This window comes from Hakea prostrata, chromosome 2 (genome assembly GCF_041222555.1).
Source record: "Hakea prostrata isolate BN-2017 chromosome 2, UWA_Hpros_2, whole genome shotgun sequence".
In the NCBI taxonomy this organism is placed as follows: domain Eukaryota; kingdom Viridiplantae; phylum Streptophyta; class Magnoliopsida; order Proteales; family Proteaceae; genus Hakea; species Hakea prostrata.
In genome coordinates this window covers 45,468,944-45,480,155 of record NC_142601.1, presented here as the reverse complement: position 1 = coordinate 45,480,155, position 11,212 = coordinate 45,468,944, and positions in this window count along the sequence as shown.

The window sequence follows — 11,212 nt, the reverse complement described above, 5'->3', positions numbered from 1 at the left end:
CTTTGGGGAAGTTCAAATGTGCCTTTATCTCTCTTGAGTGCCCAATATTCATTGTCCATAATAGATGATTACTCTAGAAAGACCTGATTGTATTTTCTTAGGGATAAATCAGGTGTATTTGATAAGTTTCTAGAGTGGAAGGCCTTAGTTGAGAACCAAACTGAGAAGAAAGTTAAGAAACTAAGGACTGATAATGGGCTTGAGTTTGTGAATGATAAATTTATGGTTTTTTGTAAGGATCATGGTATATCTAGACATAGAACATGCACTTATACTCCTCAACAGAATGGAGTGGCTGAGAGGATGAATAGGACTATTATGGATAGGGTAAGATCCATGTTGATTAAATCTGGCCTAGGTAAAAATTTTGGGCTAAAGTTACTAGTATAGCTTGTTTTGTGATTAATAAGTCCCCATGTTCCTCTATTGACTTTGAAACACCTGACTTCAGGTGGAGTTGGGTTAAGACTGATTATAATATCCTTAAACCTTTTAGATGTGTGTGCTTTGTTCACCAAAGTAAAGGTAAACTTAAGCCTAGAGGTAGGAAGTGTATTTTCTTAGGCTACCCTTTAGGAGTGAAGGGGTATAACCTTTGGTGTTTAGAGGATAAGAGAGTTGTAATTAGTAGGGATGTGAGGTTCAATGAATTAGAATTCTTGAGAATTAGTTCCTCTAGTGGTATCTCAAACTCCCATAACTTAGATAAGAGTTTTCTTGAGGTGGAGTTGGATGATAGACCTAATGTTGAGCTAGATATTTCTAATCTTATAGGTGAAGATGATGATCTAGAGGCTGGTGGTGATTCTTTAGATGTTAAAGAAGAGCTTGAGGATGAGGATCCTTTAGATAACTATGTTTTGGCTAGAGATAGGTCTAGAAGAGAGATTAGGAGACCTTCTAGGTATGCCAATGTGAGTGAGATGTCTAATTCTAGTTCAAATCTCATCTCTTATGCTCTTAAAGTAGCTGACCAGCTTGAGCAAAGTGAGCCTAGGACTTATAAGGAGGCTCTTGAAAGTGTGGACAACAAGTATTGTCTTGCTGCCATGAGGGAAGAAATGGTTTCTTTTGGCAAAAATCTGACTTGGACACTAGTAGATAGACCCAAGAGGAAGACGCTTAAAGGTTGTAAGTGGGTTTATAAGAGTAAGGCTGGGATTCTAGGTGTAGAACATCCTAGATTTAAGGCTAGATTAGTGATTAATGGTTATTCTCAGATTGAGGTAATAGATTATAATTAGGTGTTCTCACCTGTTGTGAAACACACCTCTATTAGAGTGTTGTTGGCCCTAGCTGCTATTTATGACTTAGAACTTGAACAACTTGATGTAAAGATTGTATTCTTGAATGGTAAATTAGATGAGAAAAGATTTACATGTTTCAAACTGAAGGTTTTGTTGTTAAAGGTAGTGAGACAAATGTTTGCCTATTGTTAAAGTCATTATATGGCTTAAAACAATCCCTTAGGCAGTGGTATAAGAGATTTGATGAACTCATGCTCAAGAATAAGTATAAAAGAAGCTATTATGATAATTGTGTATATTATTGTGAATTCGGTCCTAATTCTTTCATTTATCTTTTACTTTATGTTGATGCTTAATGCATCTAAGGATAAGTTTCAGATTTGTAAACTGAAGTCAATGTTAAAATCTAAGTTTGAAATGAAAGATTTAGGAATTGCTAAAAGAATTCTTGGCATTGATATTCATAGAGATAGATCTAAGCGTATTTTAATTATGTCTCAAGTTGATTACGTTCATAAACTTGTGAATAAGTTTGGAAATGTTAATTGTAGGACTGTGGATACTCCTCTTGGTGCTCATTTTAAACTTAGAACTGTTACTAATGTTGCTGTAACTAGTAGGCCTTTTTAAGAGTGTGTTGGTAGTCTTATGTATTCAATCGTTTGCTGTAGGCCTGATGTTGCATATTCAGTTGGACTAATTTGTGGGTTCATGAGTAGGCCTTGTGATACACATTGGGATGCTGTTATGTGGTTATTTAGATATTTGAAAAATTCTGCTTCTTATAGAATTGCTCATGATAATTCTTATGTTAATTTTCTAGGCATTGTTGGATTTTGCTGCTGACTTGAACAAGAGAAGGTCCTTGATTAGTTATTTGTTCATTGTTGGTGGTAACTTGGTGAGTTGGAAGTCTACACTTCAACATGTGGTGGCACTTTTAACCACTGAGGCTAAATATATAGCTTTGGCTGAAGCTATTAAAGAGTGTTTGTGGCTTAAGGGGCTTCTTAGTGAGCTTGGTTTTAATAACTTACATTCTCTTATGCATTGTGATTCTCAAAGTGCTTTGTGTCTTTCAAAAGAACAATGTATATCATGAAAGAACTAAGTATGTTGATGTAAAACTTTATTTTATTAGAGATATTATTGCTAAAGATCTTGTTAATGTTTGTAAGATTGATACCTCTATCAATCCAGCTGACATTATGACTAAAGTGGTTCCTATTGGAAAATTCAAATATGCTTTGAACATTATGAAGTTATTATCTCTCTAATCTGCTTTTTGTTTTGTTATTCTTTTGATGAGTTCAGTGTTTACTCTCAGGTTATTGCACAATCAAAATATCAGAGTCAAGGTGGAGAATGTTGTTATGTGTTAGGGGCTTTATGGTCTTTTCACATATGTATTGGATATGGGAGTCTTATGTATTTGTATGTGAGGTTAATAAGGTCTTTTCAGTGGTTTGTATATATAGTTCTTTAAGGGCCTTAGGGTTTTAAATCTTCCATTATTCTCGTTCTCTCTTTGGTGTGTGAGTTAAAGCTATGGTGCTCTGCTGGAGATGCTTGGTTGCTGCTGCTTCATGAAGTGTTTGAGCATGGTGTTGGTGAAGCTATGGAGCTTTTAAGGTGTGGGGTAGCTACTGTTTCTGGTGGTCTCGGTTTGCCTTGAAGAAGAGATTGTGTGTGTGCCATTTTCAGGTGTGGTTGTTTTGATTTGTTTAATCTCTTTCTTGGTCCATGTCTTGTGAGTTCATGTTGGGTAGCAACTAGGTCTGTAATCTTTTCTTTGATATCTAATAGTGCAGTGCTTGATGAGATATTGAACTCACCCTTGGATGTAGGTCTACATGACCGAACCAAGTAAAAATATTGTGCGTTATGCTTTTGATTTCCTTTCTTTCTTAATTTCGCTGCAATAAGGTATGAAAATCTCAACAGATTCATTATCTTCAACTATGAAAATATAACTTCTAAGTTGCAGAGAAAGTACTTTAATAGAGTTGAACAATTGAGCAATGGTGATTTTGATGAATGATGCCTCTTCACTATAATTTCAGATTTGAAAGACAGATGCACTAGAGAGAGATTGTTGAGCAAAATAATTAATGAGTGATAGATGCTTGCGTGATTCCTAACACTTTCGAGCGAACTTGAGAGAGATCGAGTGAGAATGAGAGAGAATAGTCGAGCTTTTGGAGTGAGATTCTTCATGGACTTTGTGCGAATGGGAGAACATAGAACCGCTAGGGCTTTGAAGCTTTATATTGTGATTTTCCAAGTTTTCCCTCAAATGGCGTTGTTCATTCAAGTGTGCCCCGCTTCTCTATGAGAAGTGCTTATGTGCCCAAGAAACTCCAAATTTGTGGGCACAACCAATTTGTGTGCCAAATGTTTGGTTGAGCACACTTTTGCTGAACCGGCACACTAATTTTAGACCGGTTTACCATACAAAATTTTAGTGACTTCTATGCCAAAATAGGCAAATGACACTAAATAAGTGTGTTAGAATCGTTACCATACAAACCCCCCATTCACTTTTTCTCAATTTGGTTCATTGCCATGGATATGTTGTAAAATGAAGTGTGTACATACCCTTGAGGCCTTGGCAAACTATCAATACATAGGGTGGAAAGCTAGAGTTGGAAGGTTTTTGGGAAAGGTTGCTTGATTATAGCTTCCATGTAAACTTGATTAGAGAACAATTCAATTGTATTGTGATATATGCTCTGTTTAACAACATTTGAAATAGTGAACAAGTTTCTTTCCTTGTCATCTTTCCTTAAAGTTCAAGTTGTATTCTCATATTGACGCAGTTGTCTGAATCTTCAACAAATAAAAACTGCAACGTGGCGATTTTATTGATGGATATTGTTGTAATTCTGAACAGTATAGTCTCTAAAGATTCAAACAATACAGGGCTAAATAAAAACAGCTCTGCCAAGGAGGGTTGTAAATGGATAATCAAAATATGTTTCTGGATTCACATTTGTATCTAGGGGAATTGAATCTATTTGATTACTAATACGATATAGATATGGTAATATCTCTTTCCAACCATTCTACCTCCCCCCCCCCCCTCCAAAAAAAAAAAATCCCTTTTAATTACAAATATGTAACATTGTTTAGTAGTGAATCTTTAGTTCAATAGTAGAGCACTTGGAGCATGAGCATGTTTCAAGAGGATTGTGGTTTTAATCCACCGAGATTTCTTGTAGTGAATTAGATGATAATGCCATTTTTTAACTTGTTAAAAATGAAATTTTACCCAAAATAGATATCTTAGAATGTGTTTATCAAAAATGAAATTTCACCTAAAATAGATATCTTAGAATGTGTTTATCAAACATGTTAGTTTTTGGAAAATGTTTAAAACACTCATATGGAACATGTTTATTAAATGCTCAGAATTGTTTCAAAAATATCTTTAAGCACAAAACATCAGAAAATAAACAATAACAACAACAATAAGCCTTCTCCCAACTAAATGGGGCTGGCTATATGGATTCTTGCCTTTCCAATCAGTTTTGTTTAAAAACAATAACAACAACAATAAGCCTTCTCCCAACTAAATGGGGCTGGCTATATGGATTCTTGCCTTTCCAATCAGTTTTGTTTAAGGTAATGCTAGATACAATGCCTAAGCTATGTATATCTTTTTTCACCACTCCTCTTAAGGTCATCTTAGGTTTACCTCTAGCTTTTCTAGTTCATTTAATCTGGATTATATCGCTTCTTTGTACAGGGGCATTTATAGGTCTCTGTTGAACATGACCGTGCCACCTCAAATGACTTTCTTGAAGCTTATCACTTATGGGATCAACTCCCAAAGAAACTCTAATATGATCATTCCTTATCTTATATTTTTTTACTTTTGCCACTCATCTATCTTAGCCTCATTTTTGTTATATTGAGTTTATCTATATGTTTCTTTTTAACATCCCAATACTCTGCACTGTACATCATAGTTTGTCAAATGACGATCTTATAAAATTTTCCTTTAAGCTTTAATAGAATACGTTGATCACCCAAGACCTGGGACGCACCTCTCCACTTCGTCTACCCTATTTAATTATTTATCATCTCTTTTATTTATGATTGAACCTAGGTACTTAAAAGATCACTCTGAGGAATTTCCTTATTGTCAAGTTTCACCACCTCGTCGTCTGCTCGATCATTATTAAAGTTACAAACTAGATATTCTGTCTTCATTCTACTTAATTTAAAGTCTCTTGATTCCAAAGCTTTTCTCTATGATTCTAACTTGGTATTAATCCACACTTGAGTCTCATTATCAACACAATATCATCAACAAAAATCAGAAAATATGTTTTGCAAAAAACAATCTAGCATAGAAGCTTTGTAAAATGCATATCAAGTTCTAGACTCTGGGTTGAAATACTTCTCAGTGGAGAGGTCATGGGTTCGACCCTTGCGGACAACAAGCATCCCCCTGAGGATGTAATCAAGGTGCGCGCAAGCTGGCCCGGATGAACCTTAGATACCAAAAAAAAAAAAAAAAAAAAAAAGTTTTTATAATTGTATTGTATTACAACTCTTGTTAGATTCAATGTGCAATGATTTCTATTTTGGACTATTCAAGATCCTTTTTTTTTTTTGGGTACTTTCTTGGTCTTTGCTTGAAAACTAATGGTAGAGACTACCAAAATGATTTTAGGCCCACAAGTTGATTCTTTGCACCATGGTGTTTTCACTTACTGATAGTTCTTTTTTGTTGTAACTTGGCATGATTATATTTTGTGAAATCCAGCCCAAATTTAATCAGGACATCCTATTTGTGTTGGGTTAAAGAAAGGCTTGTTCAATGTTAGACCTTAATGTTAGACCGTGATTTCAGTGTTTTTATCTTTGAAAGCCTTAGGAGGTTATGTCCGACCTTTTCCTTAGAGTAGATCCAATGTCCCGAAGTAAAGGAAGAAGTCCGTGTGGGCCCTCTTTATGGAAGATATGGTATTTGACCCGAAACCCATAGACATTGATGATGATACCCCTTACTTGAGTACATTATCAGTGTTTAGTGAAAACCTGAGCATCTAAGAGGGGTGAACTATTTGAAGTACCTAATGAACTCCCGTGCACAATCCGAAGATATTTTTCGAAACTAGACTTCTTGATGGATTTGTAGGAGAAAACCCCACTCAATTTGATCCCGTATAGCCCTCCGAATCTCTGTCCGAAGTTGTTAAACTATTTCTGGATTTTCTGTTGAAACCTATTTTGGTTGATCCTCTTTGGTTGATGCCATCAACCAAAGAGCATCGACCAAAGTTGCCCAAATTCAAATAAAATATGTTTTTTGGAATATTCTCTCATCTATATATGCTAGCCTCGTGTTTTGAACCCTATTACACTCATTTAGACCACTGAGAACGAGAGTGGAGCTTCCCAAGGCACTCTCTTGGTATTTGTGAAGGATTCTTGCCCCCAATCATTGCAATCATTGTCTCTCTTCTCCAACTATCATCTTCTAAGGTATGATTCTCTCTCTTGCTCTCTATCCTACCCACTTCTCTTCTTCTTTTTACTGATGAGACCATGGCCAAGGTGCTACAACCTTGCAAACACCTTGCCATGAATGTCTCTTCCCATTTATACTTGCTTTTCCTTCATTCTTGCTATGCCTCACTTGCATCTTGATCCTTGCATATGCATTACCATGATTCCTTGCTTAGCAACTTGATTTCTTATACTAGACTGAAATGTGGAGTATGATTAGTCTAATTTCTGGCTTGCAAATGATTGTAATCTTGTTCCTAACCCATTCCCCAACTAATTCTCTAGCTTACCTTTCAATTACATTGATTTCCCATGAATGCTAGGATTCTTGTCTTTAGAACATAGGACCTCAATTTGGGGGTTTTCATTTGGACCATTGGATTGTGATAATACTTGCTAGGTAGTGTTATTACATTTTTATTAATCATCCCTCCAAGTTTCGGATCGATCCGAGCCCTGGAAGACCGATTTTGGACCAAATCACCAAAATCCAACTTGCTGCCCGAAACCACTTTTGGTCGATCCCATCAACCAAAGACAATCGACCAAACATGCTGCTGACAGCAACCTTGCTCCATTTTGACCTGTTCGACCTCCGATTTTCTCGATTTCTTCTCTAATCTCTTATTTATATTTGTTTAGGGTCTTAACACTATTATTGAATCATTCCTTTGTGACTCTTGGATCGTTATCGATTCAACTTAAAGTAAGGATGGTTATCGCCATAAATACGTAGGCTATGTGCTTATGTCTTGATGCTCATAATTTAGTGAACAAAGCATCTTAATTGCTTTTGAATGTCATAGGACTACTATACATGTTTTAGAATAGTAGTATTGTGATTTCATATACTCTTGTCATAATGATTTATTATTCTTGCTACTTGTATATATGATGGATCATTTCGATGTCATGATTTAACTTCTGTCATGATGATGTATCAAATGTATGCGATATGATGGACTTGAGTATGTGATTGCTTAGGTATAACTTGGGATTGGGGAGTGTCCTATTGATGCTTCTGTCCTTGGGCATCGGAGGGAATAGTATGGGATGTTATCTGAAGATGCCTATCGACACTTTCTCGAGTTATTGGATGACATACATAGGATCGTCTAGTTGTTTGGCTAGGATGTCCCTGTCGTATCAGACCCTAATCGGAAGGGCATTGAGACCGAACGACCCGTGGTAGCAGTGGGATTTATGGGCACTCAAGACCGGTGAAATGATCCGTGAGAAGTCATGAATCTCATTGTGGGAGCCATCTATTGGTTGGGTTGCAAATGGATAGACTTGGGCTCACGGGTGCTCGAGGATCGGTGGGTCATATCCGTGAGGGGACGTGAGAGCTTCCTGTCTACTATTTGTGGATGACCAATAGGGTTGATGAGTCTACAATCTGGGATTACACTGACTCTAGTGTGAAGGATACCGGAAAGGATCGCTCGGGGCAAGGAATGGACGTATCTGGATCTGAGTTGATATGACTGAGTAGATGACTTGCATTGGGCTAGGCTTTACCCTGACATATGCCAATACTTATACCAAATGGTGATGTGAGAGAGTGGTGACTGAATCCCCTACCATGGTTTGAGAGGACTTTACCCAACTACCACGGCAGACCCAAGATACGGAATTGGTTGAGGGGGGAGTGACTGATGACCCAAAGTAGTATGGTGCTATGGCTTAAAGCATGTCTACCTAGAGACTAGCATTCATACAGTTAGAATCATACTTGCATCATGTGTTTCATATCATATTGCATCATGTTATGGCTTGCATCATATGGTTTATGTTTTATGGAATAACTGCCTTGCTGAGTTCTTTTGAACTCACTCCTTTTTGCAACATCTTTTGTTAGACTCTACTGCAGGTACTACTACTGTTGACTATGATGGTCAACACTATGAAGACTAAGTTGGTGACTCTTAAACTATTGATTATGGTGACTACACTAGTGAAGACTAGTAGTCCAAGATTGGGACTTATCTGGAGCAGTTCGGCCTTTGCACTTGTGTGCTAGTGTTGGGATATCGTCCCATTTTCTTTTTAACCTTTTTATTTGATTCGTCGAGACTGTAGTTTAGTTTGTTCCCTTGTCATTTTGGAACCGGTTGTAACCCTTAATTTTAGTCGATCTACCTTCCGCTATTATTATAGGACGGGTTTTCCCCTCCTTTTCACGCTTTGATTATTTGTCCTATTTGTATCATTTCCGCACTCTGATGTTTCTTGTGATCCTTCTGAGTTCCTTTCTTGACTTTTATTATTAAATTATTTGAATACAAAGAATTGTTCTTGCTTTTGATTATATTATTGTGCTAAGTGACTATGATTGTTCCTAAACTTGATCGGCGGGACCGTGATTCACTCCCTCGGGTAATCCAGATAGGGTACCCCCTTGGTGGATTTAGGGTGAGATGTGACATATTTGGTGTGAAATCCCCCGGATTTCTAACCCTTTAACCTATGATTTCAGGACCGCGAACCTGGGCCTCGAGTCGGCGACAACTGTGGGCCATTCGAATCGAGCTCGAAAGTTTGGAAGTGCACCCAATGACTGTGGATGACCCTAGTGATGACTCGACATCTCTGCAAGAGTTTAAGAGGAGAGAGAAGGTCAATCACGACAACGTTAATAGATGATTTTGGCACGTCCGTAGACCGGCGATGGAGAGTCTGATTGATGAGGTAAATATATCCAAATGTAGATAATCAAAAGACCACTCTTTCTAGCCAAAAATCAATGAAATCAAACCTCTGATGGGGGTCCAAACATGGACGGTTTGTGTGGCCGGTTGGGTGAGCCAACCCCCGCCCCTTCCCAATGACAGGAAAGAATTGGAATTTCGGGTTTTAAAACCCTATATTATGTTTCAACTCACTTATAACTGCATTTTCTAATGCTAGAGTAGGGCTGATGCTTTGGGAAGAGGAGAAAATAAGGAGAAGAGTAGACTCCATCCAACCAAATGTGCTTTGTGACCCAGATCGTCGCAAGAACATTGAAAGAGGTGAGAATCCTTAAACCCTCTTCTTTAAACATAGTTTTGTGGGGGGGGGGGGGTGTTCTTCACTTTGAATGTGGGATTTCAATAGTTGAAGCATGTTAGGTATTTTGAATGCTCTTAAATAGTTGTATTAATTCTTCCCTCTAGTATGAGAGTTGTTTGTGTAAATCGTTGCAAAAGATTTCGCGTTTTAACTCTCTGAGAAGCCCGAGGGCGATTTAGCCAAATTTGGGCCTTTTTGATTTAGAACGAATTGAGTTAAATTGAAAGTACCTTTAGGACCCTATTGCTGCCAATTAGACATTCTCAAAGTTTCGTTTTTATTCGACTTCGAATCGGTAGAGAAATATTGACTTTTCGTTTAAACTAGGTTGAGAACGGTGGGTTTGAACCCATATGACATATTGGATTTTTGTGGATGATTTTGGGATATCTTTGAAACCCAGTTGGCTTCTAATTAATATTTATTAATTCTATTACATGATTAGGTTCATTTTGATTATAATCACCGACACTTGTGAGCAGATTTGTGACTTTGGAGAACGGGATTGAATTGAAGGGTGAGGAATTTACTTAACCTTATCTTGCATATTTAATGATGTTAATTAATTTTCATTATTGATATCTTGCCTTGCTTTAGTATTTATTATCTGTGATTATGTGTGTGACTTTGTGTGAATGAAAGGTAAAAAAGTATATTTGCTTTTATTTTTTAATATTCTTGAACCATCAATATGATAATGTGAGTGGGATTTGGTTTTGAGACTTAAATTCTCTTATATCTATTCACCAACTAGGGTTCTGGGTTCGCTCATTACCCTAGTGAATTTACATGAGTATACATCTAGATCTAAGTACATGAATGCTAGGTGTCTAGAAGTGTTTGGCTAGGTAACCTTATGAGTACTACTAATTTTCCGGTAAGGGTATTGAAACCGGTTAACCCGTGACGTTAGTGGATGGGTCTTGTGAGCATCAAGTAGGCCCACTGCCATCATGAGATGTGAGGATTGCATAAAATAAATAAGGGCTCATGGGCGCTCAAGACCGGTAACCAACCCATGAGAGGACATGGAGAGCATCCTATCCATTATATGTGGATGACCAATGGGTTAAGAGTCAACGTAGTTCGAGCTGATTGGTGCCATAGGATACGATGACTCTAGTAGAAAATGATATTGAACCGAGTTGGTTGGTGCCATAGGGGAAGTATCTAGACCATATGTAGTACGAGACCGTATGATTGTGCATTAAGCCTAGAGTAATACTTGACACATGCCAATTCTCATGCCAAACGGTGATGTGAGAGAGTGGTGACTTATACCCTAACCACGGATTGATGTGACTTGACCCAACAACCGCGGAGAACCCAAAATATGTGAATCAGAGCCATGAGGGAAGAGTGACTGAGACCTCCCAAAGGAGACTAATATA